Source organism: Euprymna scolopes, chromosome 12 (assembly GCF_053919585.1).
Source record: "Euprymna scolopes isolate OS-2025 chromosome 12, ASM5391958v1, whole genome shotgun sequence".
In the NCBI taxonomy this organism is placed as follows: domain Eukaryota; kingdom Metazoa; phylum Mollusca; class Cephalopoda; order Sepiida; family Sepiolidae; genus Euprymna; species Euprymna scolopes.
Window position 1 is genome coordinate 55,012,853 of NC_136493.1, and position 18,236 is coordinate 55,031,088.

Here is an 18,236-nt window from a genome sequence, read left to right on the forward strand (position 1 = left end):
GAACTTGACGCCAGGCAAAATAATGTCTCTTAGTGACACTATATTTTAATGTTAGTAAGCGTTCGTTTATAAAGCAAAAAACTGGATTTCAGAATATGAGAATTTTCAGCGCTCAGCCAATCAGAATGGATAGATTTTGACAAGGGAGTCTTTACTCAATCAGAAATTGGAAAGATTATGTATGTCTATGTATGTATGAGCCAGTTATATTCGGTGTAATCAAAGAATTTGTGAAACGTGTAGAATTTGTCCCGGTGACAGCTGGTAGCAGTGGTAGGAATAAATATTTAGAGAGAAAAATAGAGACTCCATCCTCTAAAACGTTGCGATTGTGGTTCAAAACTACGATACTTTGGTCCAGAGGGGAATTTCTGTAATCATTTTATTATATATAGAGATGGAGATAACCAGAGGCATGCGTATTTCTTCTTATAAAACGCATTGGTGTGGCTATATACAGCTGACCTGGACAAACACAAAACTCCAACCTCAGTCACCAATAACTGTTAAGATCCAATTTTTTGATTGAATCACCAAGAATATTGTATGTATTTTGACGATATATTAAGTTTCGAAAAGGGTTCAATTTTCCAGAAAAGAACTTCATTTTTCTCATTAGAGTTCTCGTCCCTTAAATGAGCTATATTTATTATTTCATTAATATTATTTATATCCATATATATATATATATATATGTTTTACCTTAAATAATACTCATTAACGTGGCTATGTACAGTTGGCCATACAACTCTGTGTAGCTGAATTGCCATAAATATATTTTCATACCTTACAATATATATATATATATATATATATATATATATATATATATATATATATATATATATATATTAGTCATTCAATAAATTTAAAAATTCATGACGTGAAATGGTTAAATTTTAAATCAAAGGATTATATATATATATAATATTTCAAATGTATTCTTCATCTTACATAGAATAATAAAAATCTTTTGATTTGAAATTTAACCATTTCACGTCATAAATTTTTAAATTTATTGAATGACTAAAATTTGATTTATTTGCTCTATCTTGTATATCGAGCAATTTTTATTTAGATGGGATAGTACTTATAAAATATTACTGCCAATAATATTTTGTAAGACTTATAATCACAAATTTCCATACCAGTTGATTGTTAGATAATTTTATTCTGAAAGTATATATATATATATATATATATATATATATATATATATATATATATATATATATATATATATATATATATATATCATAAATGGACTCTCCCGTTGATTTTCAATGTATGAGGTCTGAAATCAACACAAATGATTTGTTTATAATGGTGAAGACTTTGCATAGAACGATCCCCACTTTTTGGAATCACTAATAAACTCAATCAGTGAAAATGATTGCTACAAGAAAGAGCAGACAGTAGACCTCAGGCTTTTACATCATAGTTTTCCTTCTCCTATATGCCTATCAACACGGACTGAGGTGCATCTCTTCCAGTGGTTTTAAACATTTCCCAAGACTGGAAATTTCTATGTTTCAGGTGCAATACATACAGCACCTAGTATTTCAAATAGTCGCGCCTCTGATACTAGTCAGGCTTATTGTTGCTTAACTTTGGTAATCTGTAAAGAAAGAGACTGGTGTGTCAATGTGATTATGCCGTATATATATATATATACATATATATATATATATATATATATATATATATATATATATATGTGTGTAAATTGAATAAAATCACAACCTACATGAATAGAAATTCACTTTTTTGGCGCTAAGTTCTTACAGCTGTTTCGTGAAAGGATGAACAATTACCTCTCGTCCATAGAACTGTAAATCTTCCATCCAGTCACTCCTCAGAGACGCTTACAACTATTCCCAACAATATATATATATATATATATATATATATATATATATATATATATATATATATATATATATACGATGAGAATTATGGAAATAGTATTCTAACAAAATAGAGGGGGAAAAAAGGAACAAACCAAGTTATGTGTTCATCAACATTTCGTCTTTATTTCGAGACTTCCTCTGAATGAATATATATATACGGCCACCACCACCACCACCACCATCATCATCATCATCATCAGCAGCAGCAGCATTATCATCTTCATCATCATCATCATCATCATCATCATCATCATCATCATCATCATCGGCAGTTGTTGTTTGTCTTACATGCTGGCATGCGTTGGATGGCTTTAAGAAATTGACTTCCAAAGTCACTTATCTCTGGTCAGGTCTTTATTTATCCCTCTTTTTTCAGATCCATTTTTTTTCTTTAATGTTTTCCCTGGCATTCTCCTGTATACTAAACCTACTATATCAATTGTTATACTGCTATTAACCCAAAAAAATCTCATTCATACTTTCAACATGGCCATACCATCAAAATCTACTCTCCTGTACACATCTCCTCATACTGTCTTGATTTAATCTTCCTCTGATCTAGTACTACCAGATCAGGCTGTCTGAAGATATCGGCTACCTGACTTAAATGTACTAAACATTTATACTATTGTTTTTTTTCTTTTCCCTTTTCAAAACTCAACCATGTTCTGCAAATCCAAAAACAACAATTTTTCTCTACAAAACAACTAAACCAGACACCATAAATAAATATTTGAAGAGCTTGAAGCATTAAAACTTTTTTCCAAATTTACTGGATTCAGCTTTAAATAACCCGAAAAGTGTTGATATACCGTAAAACAAAACAATCAAACCAATTTTTCTCTGAGGTCATCAGATCTTTAAGACTCACATTACACATCCATTATATGAGTCTCATATCATTTTTCTCCATGCAACGCATGTCCTCAACTCCCACTGACCAGGTTCACTTTTAGATATCACATTGCATACATATGCCTAATAGAATTTTCCCTTGGTCAGCATTGGTAATGCTCTGCTACTTAACAATGGCAGAATTTCTCTGAACTTACCCCATCTGTTCTTTACTCTTGCAACCACATTAGCACCTGCTCTACCCTGTGCTATAATCGTGTCATCAAGGTAAGAAAACTTCTTAACAACCTGATTAGCTTTGCCATCCAGACACACTTTGTCCACATCTGAGTTCTCATCCATCTTCATTGTCTTACACTTCTTATATCCTCTCTCAACCAACCAGCGATTGTATACGATTAATTGAACACAAGTTGTTATTTTGCCTATAGCTGTGGGAAATTCGGTTCATACCTTCTCCTATGCTATTAGTCCATAAGCAGTCAAAATAGATCAAATAGGATTTTGACTCAGTATAGCCAATTCCATAGTTTGAAATGGTATCCATTATGCTTTTCACTCTCTTAATTATAATATAAATTAAACTGTATGGATGAGTTTAAATAAAGGTAAATTTAACAAAATGTATTCCCAAACCAATGGTTTCATATAAGAATAAAAATTAGCAAACTGAGCATGTGCATCATTATCTGGCAGTTTGGTCTTAACTGTGTGGGTATGAACTAAGCTTATTTAATAACTATGTTATTTCAAATACACAATTCAACGAAATATTATATTATTTAATTAATATGGCTTGAATTTTGTCTAAATAATATTTTGTTATAAAAGCATTTTTAAATAGCTTATGAAATTTCTACATGTGAATAATAGACTTTATTGTACTGTTCAACTATAACGATTCAGAAAATGTTATTTAAACAGAAAAAAAAAGAAGAAATGGACATATTCTCTTTGCTGACAGCTTCTCCTCCACAATTCATCCTTCTTATTGCAGCCACTCCTCTCATGTAACTTCACACCCCATAATCTTTAAAGACCATTTCACATCCTATAGACCTTACATTTCTAGTACTTCATACATAGCCAGACTAAACTAGTCTTCACTACACGGCCAGACTAAACTAGCCCTCACTACAAAGCCAAACTTAAGTAGTCCTCACTAGAAGGTCAGACTAAACTAGCCCCCACTAGACAGCCAGACTTAATTAGCCATCACTCCATGGCCAGAGTTAATTAGTCTTTGATAGTCTTTTCCAGACACAGCTAACCCTCCTTACATATTCAGTTAGCTCTCTATATATGATCAGAGACCTAGCCCTCACTACACAGCCAGACATAGCTAGCCTTCACCATATGGTCAAACATAGCTAGCCCTCAATACATAGCCAAACTGTGTCATTATCTTATTGAGGATGTCAATGGATTAGAAATGACAGAACGATCGATCGGCTTTTTACATAATGGCGTCTTTATTATCATTGTAAACAAAGCAAAAACGTACACCGGTAAGGGATGCAACACAAGACGGTGAAAACTCTTATTAGTCCCTCATGCAACATCTTCCCTTTTCTCAATGACAAAACAGAACAAAAAAAAAAAAACAACAGAAGTCTAAGAATGAAAACAGAGTCTATAAAATATAGTGATCTAGGCATTCATTAGGCTGACTACCCTCATAACTAACAGGGATTATTCTGCCCTTTCACTTATGTTGTGAAATCCCTGAATATCACAGGATCTCTTACTATTCTTCCTGACTGTGTTGTCCGCAACCTCTCCGGGCTTGGTTTTGTTGGGGATGGGGTCGGGTTTGGGCTTTCTCTTATTTCACCTTCATATTAAGGTGGTTCTGAAGTGCATAACTCGCTCTGCACTTCATATGGCTGGTGTATTACTGATGTGAGTGGGGGTGTCTCTGCAGTTTTCTTCAAATCTATTCTATTCCGTCGATATAATTCCCCATCCACTTTTATATGGTATGATCGCTCATCCAGTCTCCACCCTACCACTGCTTTCCTCCACTCTTTTTGACCATTTATGTGTGGTTTCATCCATACTACATCTCCAGGAAACAATGGTTTCAGTGGTTTTACTTTGTGGTGGAAAGAATGTTCTTGTCTCCTGCGGTTTTGCTTCACCATTTTTCTTAGATTTTTGGGCAATTCTGGCTTGAGTAAATCCTCTCTGGTTGGGAGAAGTGTTTTTGTTCTCCTTGACATCAGCTTCTGAGCTGGTGATAAGAGACCCTTGCCTGGCATATTCCTGTGATCCAACATGGCTAGGTATGGGTCAGCCTTATCTTCCAATGTTTTCTGGAAAAGGTTTTTTGCCATCTTTACTGCAGATTCCACCTTACCATTTGCCTTACTATTGTATGGACTGACCGGTGTATGTGCAAAACACCACTTTTTTGCAAAGGTAGAAAATTCCTGGCTACTAAACTGAGGCCCCTTATCAGTTATCACCTGATCTGGTATTCCATGTTGTGCAAAATGGTATTTCAGTTTAGTTATCACTGTCTTTGCTTGTGTATTGAGAAGATGATCGATTTCCCAAAAGTTGCTCATGTAATCAACTGTGCAGAGATAGTCTCTATCTGCAAACTTAAAGAGATCTATTCCCACTTTCGCCCAGAGTCTGTCAGGAACTTCATGAACCCTTAATGGTTCTGCCGGATTGGCTACTTCATATTTTGAAACGTAGTCCCTTATGTCACTGTTCATATTTGGCCAATACAATCATTCTCTTGATCTTCTGCAACATCCCTCTACTCCCAGGTGTGTGGAATGAAGCTTTTCTTTCAACACTCCCTGCTGTGTCAGTGGGACCACTACCTGGTTTCCTCTGAAAATTAACCCATCTTGCACTGTCATTTCACTCCGCATATTAAAATATGGTCTCACCTCTGGGTCAAGATGTATTTTGTCTTCTGGCCATCCTTCCAGAATTACTTGCTGCAACTGCTTCCTTGACATCATCTTCATCGTCTATATATTCACCGCTCAATCCATAGATGTATGCTCTTGATAGCATGTCTGCTAGGAACATTTTTTTACCTGGATGGTACAGAACTGTAGCATCGTAAGCCTGTAGTCGCATCAGTATGTTTTGCAGCCGTTTTAGGCATTTCACCAATTCTTTTTTCATGATTGCTTCTAGTGGCCTATGATGAGTTAGTACTGTTATCTGTCGACCAAACGGATATTGGTGAAACCGTTCACATGCGTAGACTACTGCTAGTAGTTCCTTCTCAATCTGTGCATACCGAGTTTCTGTGCCAGTCAGTGCACGGCTGATATAGGCTAGGGGTTGACACTCTTGAATTAGTGCAGCCCCCATGCCTTTCTCACTTGCATCGCATTGAATGACCAAAGATTTGTTGGGATCATAATACCTTAATACTGGTGCCTCACTCACTAACTCTTTAATTTTCCCAAAAGCCTCTTCATGAATTTGGGACCATGTCCATGGCACATCTGCCTCCATTAAATTTCTAATTGGGGCCATCATGTCAGATATTTGTGGTAGAAATTTTGCCAGGTAATTTACGAATCCAACCAATCGTTGCACTCCCTTCACATCTGTTGGGCACGGCATCTCTTTTATGGGTCTTACCTTCCCAGGATCAGGACGTAAACCATCACTGGTAATCATGTGTCCCAGGAAAGATATAGACGTTTGTCGTAGGTTCAATTTTTCAGCATTCAATCGCATCCCATGATCACAACATCTCTGCAACAGTTTCCTGAGTTTTTGGTCATGATCAATTGTTGCTTCTTCCATCGTTTTACGCTTCCCAATCACCAGAAGATCATCCACTTTGTTAACCACCCCCTCTAAATTGGACACATTGTCAAAATGGGTCTTTTGAAATACCTTCGGTGCTGGAGCAATCCCGAAAGGTAGAACTTTCCACCGGAACCTGCCATATGATGTAGAAAATGTTTCTTCATCTTCATCTAATTTTACATGCCAAAATCCATCTAGTAGATCCAGGGTAGAAAATACTTTGCTGTCAGCCAGTTCTGGTAGTAAATCGTCCAGTGTAGGTAACTGAAAATGTTCCCTCTTCAAAGCTTTATTCAGTGGTCTTGAGTCTATGAATATTCATAAGCTTCCATTTTTCTTAACTACCAGTGCTAAAGCACTTACTGGCTCAATAACATTCTTCTTAACCAGTTTTTCTAACTCAACTTTTAGCTTGTCCTTAAGTGCCACTGGTATTCTCCATGTTGCTGCAACATTTGGTGTTACTCCTGCATCCACCTGCAAATGTACCTCTCCTGGTAATTGACCCAATTCTTCCTTGAACTTTGAAGTCATTGATAATGCTGTCTGAGTACTGGCTACTGGATTCATTCATTTGGGAAACTTTGGCGACCATTTTGAATTTGTCGTTATTGATTGTGACAAGTTCCATTTTCTGGATTGCATTTGCTCCAAGTAAGGGATGGAAATCCTCTTTCACAATGACAAACTTGATTCCATATTTTTGTCCATTTTGGGATTTATCATTTTTACTCGACACTCTCCCAATGACTTCACTTCTGCTCCATTCAACATGACAAGAGTTTTATTTGAATATTCCAGTGTTTTTCCAATCACGTGTTTCTCATTCAATATGTTCACGGGCGCTCCACTATCGAGCTGAAAGGCAATTGGTTTTCCTTTCACCATCATTTTTGCTTTTATCACCTCTTGACTGACAGCATTCACCCTTTCCTTTATTGTTATGCTGTCTACATGTTCCTGTCGTTTTCCTGGTCATAATGTTGGGTTTTGAGAGTCTGCACCTTCTTTTTCCTTGATACTTTGCATTTCACGGCAAAGTGTTTTTTTCCTTACATTTATAACAGGTTTTACCAAAATGCAGGACATAACTCTTTGCTCGCTCCATGCCACAATGCACACGCCCAGCAATCTCTGTCAGATTGTGCCGATGTCTTTCTCCTGGGTTTACAATCAACCCTATTCACTCCTTTAGGCCTTAGGATTCTGGACTGGACTGTAGTATTTTCAGACAGCTTACAGATGTCAATACATTTTTGTAAGTCTAACTGTCTTATTCAGTTTGTGTCTGGGGGTTGTGTATTCCCAGTACTACCTGATCTCTGAGTACTGATGAAATGCAATTGTTGCAAAAATTGCACGTTTTTATCAATGTCTGAAGTGCCGTAATGAAAGATTCCACAGTCTCTGATTCTCTTTGCTTTCTAGAATGAAATATGTAACGCTCTTAGGTTTCATTCGTTTCCCCTATAGCATATTTATCAAATGCCTGAATAATTTTGGTGGGTGTTCTTTTGTTCTCGGGTATTGAAAATTTAAATCCGTAGTAAACTTTCAGTGCATCATCTCCCAACATATGAAGCAAAAGTGCTCTCTGATATTGTAATGACTGTTTCATCAAACACGTAATAATGGCGTAGTTATACCATTTCAATTTAAACAATTTCCAATTCACCGCTAAATTGTCTTCCATACATAGGGGCGCCGGAGGCCTTATGCCATCCACTGGTCTGTTTGTTTCTTCCACGCCCACTTCCAACATTTTTTTCCCCCCGTTCACATGACGCACGTAAAAATTACAACTTGAAACAAGAACAATAAAGTTACAAATAACTTTCCGCATCTTACTCTTTCCTACATCTTACTTGGACTGTTTCCATCCCACTGCTGCCACCATGTGTCATTATCTTATTGAGGATGTCAATGGATTAGAAATGACAGAACGATTGATCGGCTTTTACATAATGACGTCTTTATTATCATTGTAAACAAAGCAAAACGTACACCGGTAAAGGACGCAACTCGAGATGGTGAAAACTCTTATTAATCCCTCATGCAACACAAACTTAACTAGCCCTCAATATATGGCCAGACACAGCTAGCCATCACTATATAGTCAAACACAGGTAGCCATACACAGGTAGCCCTCTACACACGGCTAGACACCACTAGCTCTCTATACACAGCTACAACAATTTTCAAAACATCTGACCCTCAAAACATAATTTAATCTTCTTCATAAAATGATGTTATTTCTCAGTCGGACTCTTTAAGTATATAAACAATTCTCCAAAATATGCCAACATCAACCATAAAAATATCTGACTCTCATCTTGTAATTAAAATTTCTTCATAACATGACGATTCTAACTCTGAAATGGTCTGACTCTCAACATGCTCGTATCAACTTTCCTTGCCAAAACAGTTTGTTATCAAAACAGAAAATAAGAAATTGACAGCACTACCACTGAATTTAAGAAAGCATGCGAATGTCGTGGGATTGCTGTCAATTTTTTCTTAAATTTGAGAGGTTCACTTTGCTGATAAATACTTGACACCGTCTCCTCCACAATTCGTCCTTCTTATTGCAGCTACTCCTCTCATAGGCAAATTATATTTTGAAATCGCAGAAAAATATAGTTTTACCAAATATATGTATTGACTGAAAACTCATTAAACTTTTATCAATAAAAAAAAATTCGTAAATTTACATAGATAACTTGGAAAATAATTCTACCTTTGTTATTTGTATTTTAAATTTATATGAAAATAAAATCAACTGATATAAATATAACAAACGCAAAAATTCAAAACGATATCATAATCGAATTATTATTTTTTATTTTATTTTATCATGTAAAGATTACTGTATTTGAATGATAGATGAAAGATCTACTAATAAGTTTTGGAAATGGTCTGTTCTAGTGATATATGAAGATCTTCGAATTCGATCGAGGCAGTAGGAAGGCAGTAGATATGCAGTAGGATTGCAGTAGCTATGCAGTAGGAAATGCAGTATGACTGCTCGTAAGTTTGTTGTTTTCAAAACACAGGAGAGTTCTCTCGCCTTCAGAAATCCAAGTTCATGGTAAGTGCGTCGTTGAAACTTCTTTTAATTATTTATTCTACAGATATTTGTGAAATCTTATAATACTATAGATCTGTAGTGCAGTCTTTTTGCTATTAAAATACACTACTATTTTCTCGCATCGACCTAAGGAAGATGTATAAAATTGCCTTGCAAGATGGGGTCGCTCCATGATTCAGCAGCTTGTCACCCCAGAAGGTCAAGGCGAAAACTGTGCGGCAGCCATTTTGTCCCACAGCTGAATATCGGATGAGTAAGAAATGACGAGTAGATAAAAGAGGACCTACATATCTTACACATATATAAATAATAAAAGCGGCTACTTTTTTTACAAGGATTTTTAAACGTTTAACTCAACGGACCTGGTTAGTGCGTCTCTTTAATTATTTGCCAATATTGGTTACCTCGTGACTAATATTCTGAAAAAGCAATTGATTTCCAGCTTCTATTTACTTTCTCTCTTTCACACTGTTTTCGTCTGTCTCTCTGTTTCTTTTTCTCTTTCTGTCTCCTTGTTCTTTTCGAACTCTTGTTTATTTCATCTGTGGACATACTCTTTCGCCTTCATCACATTATAACATTAAAAAAAATATCTATATATAATATATATATATATATACATAGTTAATCTTATCCATTTTTTATAAACATTTACTATTCGCATTCGACACCCTCACACACACAAATCGTTTTAAAGTTTAAAAAAAGTTGCTCAAGTGACCAATAGCTACTTTCTGATTTCGTTTTTAAAATGATTAAAAAAACATGGTCATAATCAGATTGAATTGATGAGAGTTCTACTCTTATGTTGAGTACTACTGCAGCAAATACTGAAAAAAAAAAAACGTTATTCTTATCACTTGGTCTTTGCTGGGGATGGGGCATTCTACCAGATATGTGTGTGCATGTATATAAAGATACTTATGCAAAATACGAACTGTGCTGAAATAATAACGATGTTATTTATAATTCATTTTTGACATGGGAAGGGGGGAGCCTTTTGTAACTGTTCGGCACTTTCACTTAACAATTACTGTAAAAAATTTAATTTCTTGGAAAGTCCTATCTAAGATAAGCGATTTCCGTATTCTACACAAGTACCATGTATAGCACGAGAATGAAATCTGAACAGAGCCGAACCGAGACAGTAGATCCTGCAATCCTGCATACACAAAAGACTCGATACGGTTTTAGATATGGTTTTATAACAATGCATAATTAACGCCACTCCTTTTTAGGGGTTTATTATTGTATGCATATATCATATAATAATTATATATATTGACGAATCCTTTTTGTGTAATAAAACACAAACGTTTGTGTAATTTCCCAGAAGTATGTTTTTATAACATTTTCTAAGCTCTCCTCTAATATTGTGAGCACTAATGTGAAATCCTGTTATTCGAATACATTGCTAAGTTTGTCATTAATTTAAAAAGCGAACGAAAGTATAAGTGTTTCCTAAGTTATCTACGTAAATAAGATTTTTATTTATTTTTGTTTGTTTTTTTAACTTCTAAATTTAAAATGTCGAATTCTAAATTTTAATGCTTTCTTTAATTTTAACGAAATACATTGAACCAACTATGTCCTTTCAGAAACTATCACGAAATCGGTTGATTTGATAAATATTCCAACAACTAAATAGTTTTGAACAAACGTAAGTAAGGTTATAACTTATATTGTAAGTTTTTCTTTTTGCCTTCCCCCGAATTCTAGAAATCCGTTTCCCCTTGTTTTGAAATTGCAAAATTCTCTTAAGAAAAAAAAAAATAAAAATAAAATAATCGCTTTTATTGCTTAATGCTTTTTTTTTTTTCTACCTACTAAATATAAATAACTTTCAACAAAAATTATTGATCTTAAATTAGATACATATTTTTTAAGCTAAAACTGTCAATGTAATTATTTGAAATATACCTTGGCTTGTTTCTATGTTTTCTTGGCAGTAAAACTATCAACATCATAATAGACACAATATCAACTTCGTTAATATTTTCAGTGTTTTTAAAATGTACCCCCTCTTTATTTTAAAATTTATATTTTTATTTAATTTTATTATTTTAGTCATCTAATAAAAATAAAAATGCTATAAAAGTACATTTTGTATATAAAATGTATTTCATTTTAATCTATCCGTCGAACGAATACTTATTTTTCTCTCTTTTGTTAAAAAAATAAGTGACTAAATAAGTTAAGATTTCTACATATAAGGGGCACCATTTTAAAAGTCGGGGATCAGTCCATGAAAATGGACAAAAACGTTCGATGGCAATATTCGCTTAGATGAAACTAGCGTGCAAAGGAAATAAATAAATTTGCCCGGTTTTTGCTTTTTATTAACATTTTGAGACCCTAAATGGCTTCCATATGATTTCTTGGTCTTTCTAGTGTTTTTAATATTTTATAAACAAATTTTAAGCTTGCGTAAAGTGATCCCCCACTTTATGAGCGCCCTTCATTATTGGAACTCTTCTGTCAACTTTTTTGTTTGTTTGTCAATTTGCTTTTTATTTTTACTTTTTTTTTTTTTTTTTTTTTTTTTTTTCAAAAAAGAAAATATCTTCGCTCAACTGAAACTTTTCTGTAAGACTCCAATTTACTTTCTTTTTTTTTTTTTTGTTAGTAATACCATTTAAAAAAAATTTTTTTTAGTGTTTACTCATGTTTTATGGACCAAATTTAAATAATTAATCCTCATCTTTTGTACGTTTTCACGAATTCAATTTAGTTTTAATTCATTTTTTTTCTTTAATTTTTTTTTTCTTGCATTTTAAAGCATGTTTGGTTAATGGGTGCTCACATAGATCAGTCCCCATGCCTACTTTGGCTCGGTAAAATCCGGTAACCGCAGTCGAAAGGTGACTACACAAAATTAAATTCGGGTTCCTGAACCGAAAAGCAAAACGAAACAAACACTTTGATTATATATATATATATATATATATATATATATATAATGTTTATTTTTTTATTTTAAAAAAGGGGGGGGTACTTTTGCTGAATACGGATCGTGATATTTTTTAGATAGGATTTTCGCATTAAATTCAATTTTTACGCAATCTTTTGTATTTATTGAATTAAGTGAAAGTACAGAATAGTTACAAAAGGATCCCTCTAGACTTCTAAATATTTTATTTCAGCACGGTCCGTAAGTACCACAGAAAAAAATACAACAAATAACCTGTCTACGTGACTGAACACTTTTTTTGTTTTGTTTAATAATACTAGAAAACAATTTATACAGTTCAGAATGTAAATATAACAGTAAAAATGCAATGTAAATAAATAGTTTTTGTTTATTTGTTTTTTCCTGTTTCAGGAAGCAGGTCTGAATTTTGTGTGGTCTCCCTTCCCCTGATGTAACATGGGGATTGATTTATATATAAGCACCAATTAATCCGTTGAAAATCCCACCTTTCTTTTTCGTTTGCAAGCACATTGTCATACAATTTCATTGTGACGTCCACACATCTAGTGTTAAAACATGTTCTTGAAATCCTGAAATCGGTATTTTAAGTTGAAATGTTTTTCTTTTTGTTTGTTTGTTTTTTTTTATATCGTAATGATCACTCAATTTCTCCGCTTTTTTTTTTTTTTTTTTTTTTTTTTTTACTGAATTCGAAAGAAAAAGTTATTTTAAATCTAATCTTAAAACAATGCACCAAATACATGACCATGTTTTAAACCAAATTTAAATGAATTATTAAAAATAGTTATATAAACAACAACAAAAACTATTTTATTCAACATAGTTGCTAAACTAGAAGTAAAAGAATGATATTGTTTTAACACAAAATAGGAACTTTGAAACAAATTTTTTATCTTAATTTTTTATTTTATTAACACACAAATCTTCAATTATTCAAAATATGGCCCTATGTTATTTTCACGGTAAATGCTCAACTGAACTCCAATCTATGAACTCTCTCCCATGTAAAACATACTCTAGCTACAACTATCAACAATTTCCATCCCTTTCTATATATGGCCAAAACTAAATGAAAATTCCATGAGCAAAGTTTCTTTCTTAAAAATGTCTCTGTGAAACAATACCGTGGGGCTACTTTCCAACTGACTATAACATGGTTGGCTTCAAATCTAATTTACATTTTCTTGTGGACAGCTCAATACTGATCATCACTGTCTCTCCGTCTACCTAACTCATTAACTCTTCTCCAAGAATGATCTCCGGGCTCTTATAAGTGGTGACCCCCCCCCAAGTAATATATATATATATAAAAGCAAGAGAAAATACTCTAAACTTCCAAAAATTTGTTCCTTAGCAAGTATTAGACACCTTTCAGATTTTCCCACAACTCCAAAGTCAAGAGTATAGGCCATTGTTGAAATAGTTTGTTCCCTTTTGACTGTGGTAAGTTGCTGGTCCTGTGTAGTTCTAGAAGGTCTACCTTCCTAGCCTCACCTTCTCCCCTTGAGAAAAGGTTAGTTTATTATTGATTGCCTGAGGCGCCCCTACCAGGGAATATTAACAGGGCTGCCCAAGCATTTGCCTTTTTTTTTTTTTTTTTGTTTTGTTTGTTTGCAGGCCAGTGCTCTTCCTCTAGGGTGCTGGCACTTCAATCTCGCTTTCCAATCCTTGTGTCATATTAGCCTGTTGTGGGAGAAAAATAAATAACTTTCAGTCTGTATGCTTGCATCATCAGGATCTTTGACTAAGTTGTCCATGTGAACAAAATTTTTCTGGTTAATTATACCTTGCATGGAGAAAAATGTAAATACTTTGGATCGATGCTAGGGCAAAACATTAAAAAAAAAAGAAAATATGGTCTTGCTTAGGATGACTACATGACCTACAAATCCATGGAGTGAAAATGATAACATTGCTTTTTTGCCATTCCTTTGGGCCAAACCTGCCTCGCCTTTGCATGAAACTGCTGAACCTTATTGTTCTCATTGTCGGTTATCTGTGGGCTAACAAAACTGCAACCAATGATGACTTCATACAAACCAGAAAATAATGATGTAGAATCTTTGTCAGCATTATTCAGAAGTCTGACTCTTCTAATATACAATCAATCTTCAACATCAAGCATGTCAGTGAAGAAGGGAAACTATTTACAACATTCAGTAAATCTCCACAATTGTGGTGACTTGAGACTTACCATAAACACAGGTAGACTAACCCAAATCTCATGTTGAGGGGAACATGCATGAAAAACGCAGGTAGTGAGTAATTTTAAGCATTTTCATGTACAACTCTGAACTGTGGATACTTATCAGAAGAATACATTTTTTTTTTTTTTTTTTTTTTTTTTTCAAAGAAAGTTGATGAGAAAACTTTGCTAAATCAGTTAACCAAGTCTTAAACAAAGACCTCTACAGTTGCACCAAAACAAAACCATGTAGTGCTGTTATATTTAAAAGAAATCAGTCTGGGTTTAACCATTTAATGAGACTGTTTTCAGAAACACCTACACATCAATCACTATAAATCTTTAGAAAGCTTACTAAAAAAAGAAAATTATAAAAAGTGACATGGTAAAGTAAAAGATATCAAATCACCAGATTTCCATTTTCCAAATGCCATGACAAAAACAACATTTTCAAAATGAGATGTTCCAACATAGACTATATAATTAATGATAGCGTGTGTTATTTTCTGTGTCACGCTTACATCCGAGTCATTTAATTGTTATGTACTTCCATTTCTTGTAATAAATAATTTTATCAAGAATTCATAATTTTCGGGTTTGATTATAGCTTATGACACTCTCATAATCTATTTTTAAAAAATAATTTTATCAAGAATTCTTCATAAGTCTTGGTTTTGATTTTAGCTGATGGCACCTTAGTAATCTATTTTCTTATGAAAAATTCTTGATAAAATTATTTATAAGTTTTGGTCACGATTATAGCTGAAGGAACTAAAGATATACACAAGTTTTTAGTTCGGTTTCAATTCGAACTGATGAACCCAACTCCTATATTTTTTATTTTTGAAATTGCAACTTTATAAAAATCGATAGAACATAAACTCTAAAAAATATATACAAAATCTGCAAGAATTAAAATATATTTAGGCATACTTTACGACCGGGCTTTACCAGGCGTTCATGCTATCTTAGATAAATACTGTTGCAGTTTTAACAAAATAGCTACAATATCAGATCATCTTCATTTACGCTGGAGATCTTCAGAATGCCAACGTCAATATATTACATATGAATGAGTCCCCTGTTGAATTTTCACAGGTCCCGCTAGTGACAGATTAATGAGTCTAGGAAGAAGATAATCTGCTTCTGAGCATATCTAAATGACCATATTGAGACAAATTTAATTAATTTGGCCTCTTGGCAGTATGATCAGGAATTGTTTACGGCTATTCTTTTGCTCAAACGAAACAGAAAATTTAGTTATCCCCCTTTTTTTATATAAATTTTATAGGACCTTATAGTTGGACTTATTTACAAACAACACTGTGGTGCATGTTTAAAATCTTATCATATTAAAAACAGTGTGTCTGAGTCAGAGGTTTTGATCAGTGTCAGACTCGTAAAAATGTTTGAAATTGGTTGTATTTTCTAATTTTGTAAGAATCAAGATAGTCTGAATACTGGAAGTTAAAAATCATTAGCCTGTCAGTCAGAATTTTTGAAATTGTGATTCTGCAACCTTGTTTAAAAATTGACCTTATTGGGAAGGCAAATAGATTTGTCCACTTATTACGAATGCATGGTGTTATGAAATGCTAAATGCTTTTAGCAATACTTTATTTTCCCCCTTTTATAAAACTAGATGAAGCCATAAAATGCTTGCACAAGAATTTTATTTGAAATTCAATATATTTTATATTCTAAGCTAAAGATTTATCAGTTATTACTGGTTCTAAAGTTTGACAATCGTGTAGCATAATTTACAAGAAAACGGTGGAAAAAAAAAAAAAAAACTGTTACCAGACTCTAGAAAATGTATTTTTCTACTTAACTATGATTTTTACGTGTGTTTCTTGATTGTGAGATTTATTATATATACTTTTTGTTAGTGTTATTTTTACTTGGTCAAACCTGCTTGCTTTCTGTCATGGCCACAATTTTAGGTGTATTTGATAATGAATTTCAGGCTTAAAAAATAATTAAAGAAAAAAAGCTTACCCTAATCTGATTGGTAACCACCCTCAAACTTAGGCTTACGGTTTCACTGACTACTGTCAAAACAGAATTTGACTATCTTTCAAGAATGAAATTCATGACTAAGTTCCTGCAAAATTGCCAGCTGTAACCAACCCTGTTGGCTTGGTTAAGTAAAAGTGATAACAAATGCATAGATAAGAATTCTTACAAACAATAAACACATGAAAATTCTAGTTAAATAGAAAACTAAATTTTGTTGTGTTTGTGAACAGTTATCTTTCTTTTTTCTTAGCTATACTGTACAATCACCTAAATCTCTATATTAATAAAATTATGTGACCAGGTCTTGTGTGTTTCGTAAGTTATGCATCTTTTTAAAGTATTGAAATTAAAAATTCAATAGCATAAATTACTAAATGAAACATTAAAAAAAAATTTTATTTACAAAAAATAATTTAACTTGAATGTGATGAGGTAAAAAGTTTACTTTTATATAACAAAGCTAGCAATGCTAATTAGTATTCAGTTTCTTCTCTTTTGTACACTTCAAAGAATAAGTATGTGGCTAATTTTCCCCTCTTTGCATTCGGTCCTTAATCAGCATTCCTCTCTCTCGCTATTAGTTTTCTTGCTTTCCTGTAGCTCTTAGTTTTTCATCTAATATATAAACCACCCACACACACATATACACACTTGCTTGATAGCCTTGAGTCATCCATCAATTGATAATGAATGTAGCATGCCAAACCTGCATATGGTATTTTTTTTATTGGGATTCAGAAGAGGTTGGAGAACTTGCTGTCTATCAGGTTGTGCCATGTTACTTGGGGGTGGGGATCATTAACCACATGCCACATATTGTTTTGCACTAGAAAAGAGCTTTCACTAAATTAACACGAATCACACTATGGATTTCCATTTGAAATATTTTGAAAAATTTCATGTTAGATTTATTTTCAAAATTCTGTTTAAAAACAAACATTTATTAAGATAACTGCAATATACTTTAGCCATGGAAAATAGTGCTTCCATTACAGATGACTCTGCTGAAAGTTAGCTATAATGTATTAATTTCAAAATACATTTCTTTAAAAATAAGTTTTTATTCATCCCCCCAAAAAAAGGCATATTCATACTGAAACGTAAGGGGGTAGTAGGAACCAAATTTATAGGTTGCAATTTGGGTGGGGAGGTGGCCAGTAAGATTTTTATTTGTGTGACATCAAATCATATTATTTTTAAAAACTAATGTAAAAATATCATATTGATCTTTTTTTTTTTTTCTTTTTTTTTATAGATTTAATATTGAAAGAACTATAATTTAGTTTGAATAAATTAGGACTGCTTACTTTCTGTCAAGTTGCTTTTCCTATCACCATTTTTTAAATTTTTTTTATATTGCAAACATGCTAGGTACAAATATAATCACGATTAAATAACACTAAAAAAAAAACACTATGTTACAGAAAGGCAAAGCTATTCATTTTATTTTCAGCA

At 33.3% G+C, this 18,236-nt stretch overlaps 1 protein-coding gene across 13 annotated transcripts in view; it reads left to right on the forward strand.

The window, feature by feature from the left end:
* The first annotated feature begins 9,524 nt into the window (after positions 1 to 9,524).
* Positions 9,525 to 18,236, forward strand: part of LOC145291289 (CCR4-NOT transcription complex subunit 2-like) — a 124,724-nt gene continuing 116,012 nt past the window's right edge. For 5 of the 13 annotated variants that reach the window (XM_080136943.1, XM_080136955.1, XM_080136951.1 and 2 more), the window contains exons 1-2: positions 9,573 to 9,645; positions 11,244 to 11,305. The gene's annotated coding sequence lies outside the window, so the exon portion shown is untranslated. Of the gene's footprint in view, positions 9,646 to 9,869; positions 10,011 to 11,243; positions 11,306 to 18,236 lie in introns of those variants that run through there. The other 8 variants (XM_080136942.1, XM_080136949.1, XM_080136948.1 and 5 more) reach the window with 4 other exon arrangements.